Below are 13,512 nucleotides of genomic sequence, written 5' to 3' on the forward strand. Positions count from 1 at the left end.
CATGTTGTCCCCACAGAGTTATTCCAAGAGCCATGTCTTCAACTTCTTGCAGAACTCAAATAATGCAAGTTGGCCTCTTATTCAAAATAGCAATGTTTTAAAAAAAATGTCAGCAATGAGTACCAAGAAAAACTGTGACTATCCTCAATATTAGTCAACACTGTTCAATATTACGGAACTGAACAGCCTATCCTGCACCATTGTTGCAAGGTATTTGCAAGAAATTTCCTTTTGAAAAGAGCTGGAGTTGTTCACGTTTGACTACTTGTTCCATCATCAGCCTAAGGTCTGCTGATAATGTAATGTTTTGAATCACAGTTAAGAAGTTTTCCTATCCGATACTCATTGTAGTAAATTTTGAAAAGTCAGTTAATGGTTAAGAAGGGAAAGAGAAACTTAAGTACCTTATTCTGGGATAACATTTTAAAGACCCCCATTCACCTTCAAATTGATCAAACATTTCAGCCTCTCCTTCAGACAATTCAAGCTCTTGATCAGTGTCTGCTTAATGCTTTGTCTCGGGCGTGACTATCTTGGGTCTTGTATGTTCCAACGAGTATCTTACTGGAGAAGCTGTCAGGATTGTGTGCTTTCTTTGCAGGGCCCTCAAGTAGTGGTGTCTTGGAAGCTGACTCTAGAGTTTCTACATAAGACATTTGCACAAAGGTGTCAACATGTTCAATCAAGCCTGCTTTGGTTTCAAGAATCATGTTTAAGGATTTGAATTGAGTACCATGCCTGCACTCCTTGCCATAGTCGTCTGCCTACTAATGTTAGGTTAGATGCTCAAAATGAAGCCTCAGTTAGCTCCTTGAGAAGGATGACCCACCCTATTTAGAAATCTCCACCCGCCTGGCAGGAACTCTATGCCTGAAATGGAGCTGCCTCCGCAGTAGGCTGACAAAAATGGTGAGCGGGCACCAGTTGTTGTGTCTCTGAATTTCTTTTTTGTATTTCAAAAATAATCTCTCAAAGAGGAAATTTGTTTTTGAAAAACAAACAATCAATGAGCGAGATATTTAAGGAGGTTTTTCGGTGTGCGCCAGGCCATTAATTAATTTTACCTTACATGGCAGACCTGATCAGGAGAATCTAGTAATAGCTATTCAACCCTACAGAGAGAGGGTCGACAATCACTAAGACCTGGCTGCCCAGTAGGGAACGTGGCACAAGATCAATGCTTGTGTCAGCAGTTCCAACTGAGGTCACACTGGTACAAACCCTGTGGTTCATACCACCTCTAAATGGGGTGTAGAGCTAAGAGTTTTGTGATGGTTCACCTGTTCCACTAATTTCTAGATCAATTAATCTTCTTGAATCTATTTACATAGTTCCATTTTTTTCTATAGTGAAATCACCATTGGCTTTAATGTGCAGTGACTTAGCATATTTTCTTCGATAGATTTCGGAATCAAATTGACATGAGAATCTGTGTTTTCAACACTTTTATAACGTCCTTCAAGCACAAATAGCCGTTGGTATTTTGGGAGCCATTGGATGTCAGAGGTCTTAAACATTTTTGTTTGAATTTACCTCTTTTATGCTCCTTTTATTGCACCTTCTGATTAGGTGTTGAGGCACTACCTGGTGTGGACCACATTTGACAGTTTTCAATATGTTTTTCACAGAAGAGCTTTTTCCTCTTTCAGAGCTTTGTATGGCTCAGGTTCTAGCAGAGGTTTCTCATAAGATGAAAGGATTGACCCACAGTGGAAAGAATAAATCTGAAAATGGTGCCAATGCATGAGGCACTGAGTGACCGTGGTCCACAGGATATAAGCGATTTCACTACACATCTCATATTAGAGGTCTTATTATTTAAGATGACAAATTCTGATTGCCAACTGTTTGCTTTTTTCATGCTTGAAACGTTCTCCATAAATTATTATTAATATTATTATTATTATTATTCCTATAAAGCACACTATCACGCAGCGGGCATCTTGGCACTGAAAGACCATCAGTTCTAGAGAGCTTCTGTTGGGACGAGTGAAGCTAAGTCTTTATGGTAACAGTTGTCCTTTTTACAGTGAAAAAGCCTTGTTTTTAAGTTTTTCCTGCAACTTAGTAGATTTGGATTGGTCCTTAGACATAGTGCCATGTTGTTCCACATTTGAGCAGCTTTGACCTGGTAATTTCTGCCTCCCTGTCTTATCTTTTTAAAAGGGGGCATTGATACCAGGTGAGCATCAGATGACCTCAGCCTTTGAGCTGGTCTGTAGGGTTCTACTTTCAGCTGTAAGGCCTTGGGTCCTATGCCATGTAAAGCCCTATGCAGTATCCGGAGATTTTTGAATGTGCACAGCTCATTTACCGGGAACCAGTGGAGTTCCTTCAGTGTTCTGGTTGTAGAATCCCTTCAACCACTATTTAGCGCTAGCTTAGCAGCCGTCACCTGGATCCTTTGAAGCCTTTTGAGCAGATATTCCGGACAGCCTAGAAGTAAGGCGTTGCAATAGTGAAGTCTGCTCAGTACAGAGGCCTGTACCACGAGTCTTCTGAAAGGTTGTGGATGCATTGGAATATTTTTCTTTTAGTCTTGTTAATAGACCATAGCATACTGCTACTGTTTTATTAGACTGTGTTTCCATTGAGAGCTGCTCGTCAAGATGGACACCAAGGTTTTTTAAAGGTGGGGATACTGAAAGCTTGAGCCAGTCTCGAGCCTGAAGCCTGGTTCTGGCTCAGCTCAAGGTCCTGTTGGAACCTCGAGCCCATAATGAGCCCTGCTTTCATGTGACTTTTACCTGCCACCCTCACTCTACGTGGTGTTAAGGGCAGAGCTGTAGGCTTTGGAACTGGGGAACCTGGTTTGAGTCTCTCTGCAGGCTCGACATTCTGAGTAGATTACTTAATCTCCCAGTGCCATAAAAAACAATAATGTGACCTTGTGTAATGTAGTTAGTGAACATGTAAAACTCCAATACCTTCAAGGTAGAGTTTATGCTTTAAAAAAACTGCAGAAAAATGCAGATGTAAAAACAAAGCATTAACATCAAAAGGAGAGACAAACAGATTTGTACAAAGTAAAACTAGAAAACTTGGATAAATTGTGGCTTTCCAGCTTGAAGTGTGTAATCCTAGGCAAATATTTTTTTTCACCAAAATTCATTTTCCTTCATAATTGCATATGAAAGCACTTTCAAATGTGTGAGTTCGGAATACTATCTGTACAAAAACCTACTGTGTTTGATTTAATAGACTATTATGTAGCTTTATATATTAATATGGATCACATACAGGGTTCACAAGACGACTGTCTTGCACGTGGTTCGCTAATGGCACTGTCCCCAGTATGGGGACAGAGCCAGGAATGCTTTTAAATTCATGCGGTATCTAAAAGAGCAGAGCTGTTTTTCATTTGGACTGCAGCCCGTGATACAGATGGTACTCTAAGCTCCTGGGTGTGAAACAGGGTACAATTCTGAGGTTAGGAAAAGATTGGGGTCTGGGAGATCATGTGTGGCTTGCGTTTGGCCAGGACGGACCTGTGGTTCTTTGAGTTACTCCTTTTCACCACAAAAATATTTTAATTTTCTTTATCCCGGAGCTGATATAGACTGACTATCGGGCTTACTTAGTCCTTTGTACCACGCAGGGCTTCTCCTGGTCACAGGATAGCATGCACTAGGAGCGGGCTAAGGTATTTTTGACAAAGTCATAATATTTTATCTGTAAGTTTTATCTTATTGTAGTGTTGACATTGATGCAAGGTATTTAACGTTGTGGTGATTTGATACTGTGGTGCTGGTAGATGAATGCAATATTCTGTCTGAATATTGGGTTTTTGTCAATGTCTCAAAGTGCTGTATGAAGGAGTTGCTATTTTCACAATTGTTACTTCATATCACAGTAAAGTCTGCTATTTGCTGCCAATTTCATGACGCTTTAACAATTGCACTAACTTCTAGGTTGTGACTCTTCATATGCATTACTTTTTGTGTTTGTGAAATGTACATATTGATGCATCAGTAAATAGTGTTTAGCTCATAGAAAGCAGTTAGGACTAGCAAACCCTGAGTATAATATTTACCCGCAATCAGAGTAGACCTTAAAAAAATCCCCCAAATCCATAAAAACTAGAGTTTATCTGTCCCTTAATAATTACCCAACTTATCATGGAGTCCCCACTAAAACACATACAAACCAGGATCCCCCCACAGGCAAAAACACAACTAGTTTTGCCATGAATGGCACGCACACACTAAGGCACAAGCGTTTCCCTGGCCAGAAGAGGGAACCTTCGACACTACCATAACCGAACACATGAGGACAAGCATATGGAACAAATACGTGGGACAGAAGAAGGACAGGAGAGAGGCACTATTAGAGCTGTGGGCCATCTTTAAGGAGGCCCAGATTAATTACCTTATCCCACAGACAATAAGTGAAGCTGCCGCACCTTCCTCACCACATGCAGGTATGGATGTGCTCTGCCCGATACCAGCTATCCCCCATTATGATACACCAACCCACCAGTTGAGGGAGCTGCAGGGTCCCCTACCAAACAACAAACTGTTAGGTCTAGGCACAAAAGGCTAACAGGCCAGCAGGCCCAGGCAGTCCCAGCACAAACTCAATTCAGAGTCAGTGCTCCGAAATTCAAATTCCTGTCCTTTGAGTTCAGCCCTCTGAACACCAGCGGCTCGAAGAGCCCGCACTCCCACTGGTTCAAGTGAACACACTCGGGTAATAGGGAGATTCATAGTGGTGTTGGACAGTGATGCTATTATCAAGGGGGAGGATTCCAGACCCCTGGGATGCGGTGGCATGGATGAGGCTAAAGGGTCAGCCCAGCTGACCAAGGAGGAAAATAGGGAATCTATGCCAGAAGTAGAAGTGGCATCCAAAAACACACACATACCCTACTATCCACCCTAGGCTGATCAGAGGAAGATCAAACAGTCACTGTACTTGTGAACAACACACTTTACAATTTCCTTATAGGCACAGAGGTGACAAGGTCATGCCTGCAGGAATTAATAGTCCCCTTATTAGGAAATACTGCAGTGTACAAGAATTCTCATGCATGGTGACAGGGATGCCCTTCATAGAACCTCCCGAGTTAGATGTAGGGGTAAATAGTATAAGGGAACAGTTATAATACTTTCCCTCGTCCCCAGCTATCATACTAGAGCGAGACCTGATGATCAAGCTCTAAATGTCCGTCCAGTTTACCGACAATGGAACTAAAGCCTACTCCTCCCTAGGATCTCCTTTCCTAGAGCCCGCACCCTTAAAACGCACCCACATCATACATACAAAGGCGAGGACAAAGTCCACCAACCAGACCCCCTTTGCTGAGGCAGTCCTAGAATACACGGATAATCTCTTTGGATTGTGCAAACTTGCTTGGCAATGGGCATGTTGCACGCACCACCTCTTATCCCAGATAGCTAAAAACACAAGGACCTTGATAGCCAATAGGATATGTAAGGAGGAAGAAAGCCAGAACTGCACCATGCATATGCCTGCTGGATTCCCAGAGTAAAGAAAGGAAGACTGACTAAGGCCCACGGGGGCAATGGCGGTAACCATCAGAACATGCGTGCCTCTTAGACCTCCAAATTCAGCCTCTGCAGCCACCCTAGCCCCTCCACATGCTGGGAAGTGGCGCGGACGAGGTTGTCTGGCACTATATGGTTCGTTCGGCACACAGGAAATACCCTTTCCACCATCAGATAGGCTACCTAAATGCATAGCCACCATAGGCTGATGAGGGGGAAAGGGCGGCTCCCCATGCAGCCCCTAAAAGCAGGCACACAGTTCACTGCACCCACAAGTCAATTGGCATGGGAACCGATCACCAAATCAAAAGGACCCCATTCTTTGGCCCCCAGCCTGGGACCAAAATAATATACTGTTTTTTAACTGACAAAAAACGTAGCTCCTATTCAAAAGTTTGGCAATTAAATGTCAAAATGCATGACCTTTTCAGAGGCAACATCATCATACCAACAGGATCTACAGTGTGCGAATTAAGAACTACAAACTGTACAATGAAATTTCTCGCTGTAAACTTTGTTGAATAAAAACACTCCCAATTACCATTGGATTACCAACACCTCCCCTGGATCCAGTCCCAAGACCTGCAATATTCAATATGTTATGTATTGTTGTACTTCTGTGTACCCTCTGTTTACTATGGGTGTTTCCACATCCATTCATAATCAAAGCACTGTCCAGTATGATGAAGTCCACGCGAAACTATCACAGCGCTTTCTTAGGGACCTGTCCCACATCACTTATAATCACACCAAACCCAACACAAGCATTCGACATGCAATACACAGCGCCCTCTTACACAACACAACAAGTGGTATCAGCACAAGACCACCGTGGGCTCCAAGACAACAGGCAGGTCATATTATGTCTTTTCGCTGATACTACAAGTAGTAGGTGTAGGCAGGCTGTATTTGTCCAAAGAGGTAGTCCCCGAAAATGCAAAAATGCCTTCTCCACCTATACCTATGTAGGATTAGGGGGAGGGTACAACCAAACAGAGTAGAACACCACAGAGTATTAGTGAATCTGACCACATACAAGACCAATCCCACAGCATTGTACCTTTTCATCGAGCCTAGCGACACTCAAGCATAGCTAGACAGGATGCACAGAAGGGGCACCATATGGGAGGATACTGTTTGTCCCAGAAATATTCCAGAAAAGTGATTATTGGAGGCAGCTAAACCACCACACCAATGCACAAACATGTAAGCTCCCACTTCCATCTGTGGTTACATGATGGCCCTCCCCATTTCTGGAGCTGTCTCCTTTAATAACAAATGGACCCCAGACATGGAGTTCCAGTGTAGGGTCATCAACCTCGATGATAGAAAGGGCAATTAGTTTCATAGGGGAGGGTTGAAGACAGCATACCTCATGTCAGGAAATCTGGGATACTGAGTTGAATAGATATATGTGGTTAGAAGTAGGGGTGGGTGGTAAAATCCGCTCTGCCGGTGGTGTTCATGGAGTTTCCCTACTCCGCACTCTGCTTGGAGCACAGAGTTTGGCTAAAACTCCATCAACTGCAGCGGAGCTGAGTTTACCAGTGCCGCCGCGCACCCTGCTTTAAATTATGAAGCTTTGCACCATCTGGGTGCACAACTTAATCATTATCAATGCATGCTTTCTAACCACCACATTAGGAAACGGCCCTGCCGTAGACAGAAGCAGCAGTGCTCCAATCTGAGTGTCATCATTCTGCTCTGCTTGGATTTTTTATGTAGCCCAAACCTGCCGTTCATGCTCTGGGATCTACTGCTTCTGTCTGCTCGAGCAAGGGAAGAATCAAATCCTGGGGAGCAGGCGAAGGCAATCCCATATGCAGTGCACATTGGATTATTGAGGCAAGAGATTCAGTAAGAGCCAAGCGGCAACACTGACAGGAACGAGGGACTACCAGAGAATACTAGGTATGAAGTAGTGTACAAGATTAAGGCTGTCACGTTGTCGTGCCATAGGATGTATTAAAGAATGTGCCCCTCACACTTGTGTCTATGCTTCATCCTCTCTACCTAGATGTATTGGCCTATCCATCCATCTGAGCTCCCAACACAACTGGGTGTACTCGTACACTGTGTGCCAAGGTATTACTGGTGAGAGGAAACCAGCTCCACCCTGCTACAGTGCAGCCGGGGAGGTGTCCTGACTCCTGGCTCTCTTCTACGGGATGCAGAAACTCACACCGTCCCTTGTTCTTTGCACTGACAGAGCAGGTAACTGCTGTCAGGGAGGACAGCAAGCAGGGCGCATTCCAGCGGAGTCCAGTATTTCCCAAAGACACTGCTTCATGAATAAAATAAATGAGACATCATCACTTCATCGGCTCATATATGGGCCACTCACAAGGCAGTACTCAGTACAAGGCATTCGTTGTTTTGCTTGTTTATAAGATACTCAGCCTGCTGGCAGAACTCCATGAAATTTGGAGGAGTTTTTGAATAACTCCGCGAAATTCCGCATAGAGAAACTTTGCGTGCTCTGCTAAGGCCTAGTTAGAAGGGAAGAGACAAACCTTAATTGTACAGAAACTTACACTGTAATCCTTTTGTATCAGAGGTAAAGGAACCATTCCACTGTGAATGAATGAGAACTGTGGAACAGTGTTGCACATTCCCGGACATGCAATGGGGCACATCCTTGCTGATGGGCACATACTGGCAATGTGGCGAGTTTGCTTACACTCAGCTGGTCCCCAGACGGCATGCCCTCTGGTACCTGATCACCATACATACCCCAACCCTGGTCATTCCCGGACAAGATCTGTCAGAGTTGCACCAGCACCCGCTAAGAAAGAAGACAACTGTTGCATCAGCCTTGAGAAAAAGGAACTGCTGATTATTTTGGCTGGACTCAGTAGAAGGGCAATCCGGAAGAATTCAGGGCCTCATTTACCACGAAATGACTCAGCACTGAGCCAAAAGCCATTTTGCTACGCTGAGCGGAGTTATTTTAAAAGCACAGGGATGTGTTGCATTAACAATAATATGACTCATCTGTTGCAAGGGTGCCTGCATTGCTGGGATAATTGTCTGCTCAAAAAGGGACACCTTCCTGCACAAAAACAATCATCAATGGCATTTTCCTCTTTCTGAGTGTGCTGCAGAATGCGGCACGCATAGACAGAGGGGAAAAAAGGAGAAATAAAAGTATTTCTCTTCGTTGTGCCACTCCTACGCCTCCCCTGGGGAGACGTACGATTTCCAAAAGGTTGTAAATCTGGGAATGTGTCAGGTTCCATGGATGTTGTTTGGAACATCCACAGCAACACCCATGGAATGCCCCTTTCTCGCAGAGTAATGCCTGAAAGGGTCCCATATTTACACGGCCATGAAGAGTCACTCAGGGTGACTTTACATGGCCTTGTAAATATGGAGAAGTCCATTGGGCTGCTGGTGCATCAAAAAAAGTGGTGCATTGGCAGCGCAAGGGGCTTGTAAATGAGGCCCTCAGACTGTTTTCAATATACAAATCAATGCAGGAGGGTTCATACCCATCTTCACAGTGCAAATTAAAGCGAATGCCAACTGGTTAATGATAACCAGGTAAAAAAGGCTCAAGATGATGAACAGCACTGTGCTTGGCCTTAATTCATTCAAGGAAGAACTTGGAGCCATCCTCCTTATGGTGATGCAACATTGATATGTGTTGGACTTAATGACCATAATGGAGGGAGGGGTGTGTGCCAAGATCGGTGCGCCCTGCTGCACATTTTTCCCAGGTAATGACCTAGTTAACGGGACAGTGACTCTTGCCATCCAATCATTGCACTGTTTACAAAGAGACATGCGTTAAGAGGGAGTTACCCAAGAGCAGGCGTGGTACATGATATGGTTTTCCTGGCTCCCGTGGTGGCTGACTGGTCTATGAACATCACTGTTGCCCATTTTCATATTTTTAGCTGTAACAATGCTTTCCTCAGATTAGGTAGAAGGCAAGTAACTAGGAAAGTATTAAAAGTCAAAACTGAAGCACAACATGCCCCCAATAATGTGATTGTTATGAAGTTTAGGTTAGATAATGTAGTTGAAAATTCAACTAAGAAGGGGGAATATTGATATTGATCAAATCAATGCCAATGCTTATAATGATACACTTGCATATACAAATGAAATTGCATCACTATACTCAAATTCACTCATCATGAACTCTCCATCAACCACCGACTCTGACATATGTGGTCAGGCAGGCTCTGCAACCTAGGCCAGAGGAAACTGATTGAAAGGTCACAGGTGGGGTGCCATGTGCCCGGCAGACAAATGCACAAACAGGAAGCTCAGGTCCATCCCCTAGATATGCACAGTGACACCACAATAGTACTGGGAAATTGTCCCCAATAAAGCCACATGGCCAGAGGGGTGAGCACATTCCCATAACACCATAAAGGCAGATGCCACATGAAGTTAGAAACACACAGCGAATCAGGGCAAAGCACACACAATATGTACAGTGACCATGCGCTCCTCACGCTGGATATCTGGACATATTACTCACTGGCCCACATTAAGTCCAGGCAAGGTCAAGGCCCACCTGCTTTAGTTATCAGGGGTCTTTTATTTATGACTCCACAGACAAGGCCTGCATTCTTTTACCAAACAAGGATTACTGGAAGTACTTTTATGATACCCAAAAACTGTATAAAGTCTCACTCAGATTGATTGTACTTTGAGACACTCCTCAGACCAGTTTCTGTAACTGTGCTATCGGCCGAGGTGTTTAATCAAACGAACTATTTCTAGTTTGCCAAACGCCACTTGTCTTTTGTTTTTTCACGATGAATTCATATTCGAGAAGCATGACTATTCGAACCAGCTCCATACAAGAGTTCGATGCACTACCAATTTTTTTAGCATTGAAGAATGAGCAGGCTTCACAACTGGCCCTATGATATTTTTCATAACTTCTTTATACTTAGATTTATTCTCCCAATTTTGCTTGTGCCACGCACACTCCAAGCTTTTACGCTTGGAGAGTGCCGTCACAGTGGTTCCTGTCCATGCATTGAAAGTGTGCCATATGGTTTTGTCACCATAACAAAGCCTTGCAGCACACTTTCAATTTAATTTTTCATTAAAAAAGTGGGATTTTCTTTTTTAAACTAGCAACAGCAATCATAGCTTTACTATGAGAGTTTTCTTCCAAGACATGAGGGTAATTTATATGCTTTTATTTTCACTTATTGCCACGTTCTGGATGGTGGTAAGCAAAAGTATAAACTTGCAATTTGTTTACCAACTGTAAACAGGGTGGTTGGACAAATGGCAAAATTATGAGCATATGTCAGTAGCAGATACAGAGTAGTCTCCATGCTGAGTGCTGACTTGCTGAAGGTATGCCTGACTCTAAATGAGGCGGGTGGAATGTCTGTACTACTAAAACGGTACTCCGTCATCTTTCCAACAGAGTACCATTTCTGCTGCATCCTAAATTAGGTCCTGTGTCACCAACACTAACTGCTAATTTCCTATTTTTTGTTCACTTAATGTAACCTGCTCGGTTTATTTTGGAACCCTTTGTAGTATGTTGAAAAGACCATCTATATACTTAGTGTACAAATGAAGGTCAAATTCTGCATTTTTATTAATATAAAGGCATTGAGTTCTTCTATAATGATTGAAGCTGCTAACCCTGAAAAAATCAAGGATTTCTCCACTGTAAGATAGATAGGCTCTTGTTACTTTTGTATTCCACAGTGGGTGGCATCTTCTCTTAGACAGTAAAGGTCAAGTTAGGTTGTAAGCCCATGTTTTGAATACCATTACCTTTACTTCACTTTCTTTACTTCTTCCTACTGTTACTTACCCTTCCCATACTTAACACTGTAATTACCATCACGTCACCGTTTACTGTGTGTACTTGTACTTCATCCATATTCCTGAACTTTTCCATGATGCTAAACATTTGCCATATCTTTTTAAAATGCAATTGCTGTCAGTTTACATAACCCTTATCGTAACCCTGAATCTAAGTTATATAATTAAAATGTTTCTCTATTCAAACACTAATCCTTAATCTCCAACCTTAATTTATATGAAATTTAATTATTTTTGTAATAAACTAATAATACTCTTCCATAAGCCTAAATATATTTTTGATTAAATATAATACAAACATTAGACAGTAATATACTATTGTAACCTTAATGCCAACCCCTACATTAAACCTTCTTTGTTTTAATAATGCATTTCAAAATACATTAACCTATATCAAGTCAATTTAATAGTCACCCTAGATTAAAATATTAATACAAAATATCCTAACTTTAATACTAACATTATATCTTGAGTACCTTTCCAGCAACATTTTTGCTGGTGTATTCTGCAAGGAAGGCTATAGGGCCACACCACATGCGTAAATACTAAGCATTGGATGGCCTATCCAATTAGAAACATTGTGTATTGCAGAGGTATGTTAATAAACATTTTAATTAGGTTTCTAGCGTTTTGAAGTTGCTGCTTATTATTATGGACATTTAAATCTTCCAATGAGTCTACTAATGTAAAAATATATATACCTAATTCATTGCATTCTTAGCCCATGCATCTACTTCCATCAGAAAACAAACTCACCATCCCCATTCTCCTTAAATGAGTCTTCTTTTAGATGTTAAGATGTGAAACTAAAGTAATGGAAGCCTGCAGGCCAGCTCGGATAGACTGTTCCACAAAACCATCTGGATTTACAACCAAATTGTTAACATTAGGGAGAAAACTTTCTTTTCATTCTCTGTTTCTCTTCTTCTTTTGCTTTTTTTTATCCTTTCTTGTCTTTCTCTGGCTATTTCTCTCTTTATCTTTTCTTTTCTCCATGTTTCATTCTTTCTTTAATGTTTTATCTTTCACCTTGTTTGTTCCTTATCTTTTTCTCTTTCACTCTCTCTCTCTCTCTTTCATTCTTACTTTGTCTTTCTTCTTTCTCACTTTCTCTTTTTTCTTTTGTTTTTGTTTGTGACATGGCCACAGCCACAAAAGCAGCAGAGTGCTTCAAACACAGCAACAACATACAAAATACTGAAGTGAAACCAGAACAGTGGATTGAGGAATGGAGAATATTATTCCTAAAGTGTAATTTAAATGGGTTGTCTTTGGATATTTTCTGAAGGCTAGTGAAATGAAATCTTGTCTGACTTATTATGGCAAGTGATTCCAAATATCTAGGTACTTGGCAAGTGAAGGCCTGCTTGAGAGGGTTTGATTTTTTGATGTTAGAAATTTCCAATAGGGGGTTGGATTTACCTATAAAGCCTCATTCGCTTCCCATGATGTAGAGTTTATTTCTCTGGTAGACCAGGGCACAGAGCTTTTTTGTGGTGCAGGCCATTCTTTTTTTTTTTTTTGCAGAGTTTTATATAGCGCGAACTTGACCCGAATCCAATCAGGTATCAGAACACTTACATAGCACCAGTTACGTTACATGAGGACACACATTCATTTGTTGTTAGGCACGGCTAGATTCAGTGATTTGCCCAGAATCACAGGATGTTCAGCGTCATTACCGAGACTCGAACCCAATTCCCCAGGTTCGAGCGCCCTAACCATTAGGCCAACTCCTCTCCCCACATAGTTAACATAATAAGTACAACAGTGAATAATAGATAACTGAGTAATCAATGGATCAATTACATATAGATATCAATTGATATCAAAATATTAGAATTATCTTCCCTCTCTTTTCCCAATACAAAAAATAACAAGGTATTAAAAAATACACGAGTAGTATTAGTAGTAAACTTTTTTCGGTTGAAATAACCATCAACGTATACACAAAAAGCATAAAAGCAAAAGCACCAACATCTAATACATAAAGAAAAATACATGTGACATGTTTAAAAAATCTATGTGCACCAAGATTCAGCTTCATCACAATGGCCTTGTTAAAATTACAGTTGAACGGTACCTCTGAAAAAGACTCACCAAATAATTTTTTATGATGGATAGCATTCCTCCAGGCAGTACAAATTTAATGAAAGCTCACAAAACAAATGTGCAAAGTACGACAAGTACTAAA

At 41.8% G+C, this 13,512-nt stretch overlaps 1 protein-coding gene across 2 annotated transcripts in view; it reads right to left on the bottom strand.

Moving 5' to 3' along the window:
* LOC146833089 (A.superbus venom factor 1-like) overlaps nt 1-13,512 on the bottom strand; it is a 271,604-nt gene that overhangs the window by 200,484 nt on the left and 57,608 nt on the right. The window lies entirely within an intron of this gene.

Source organism: Triturus cristatus, chromosome 4_2 (assembly GCF_964204655.1).
Source record: "Triturus cristatus chromosome 4_2, aTriCri1.1, whole genome shotgun sequence".
Taxonomy (NCBI): Eukaryota; Metazoa; Chordata; class Amphibia; order Caudata; family Salamandridae; genus Triturus; species Triturus cristatus.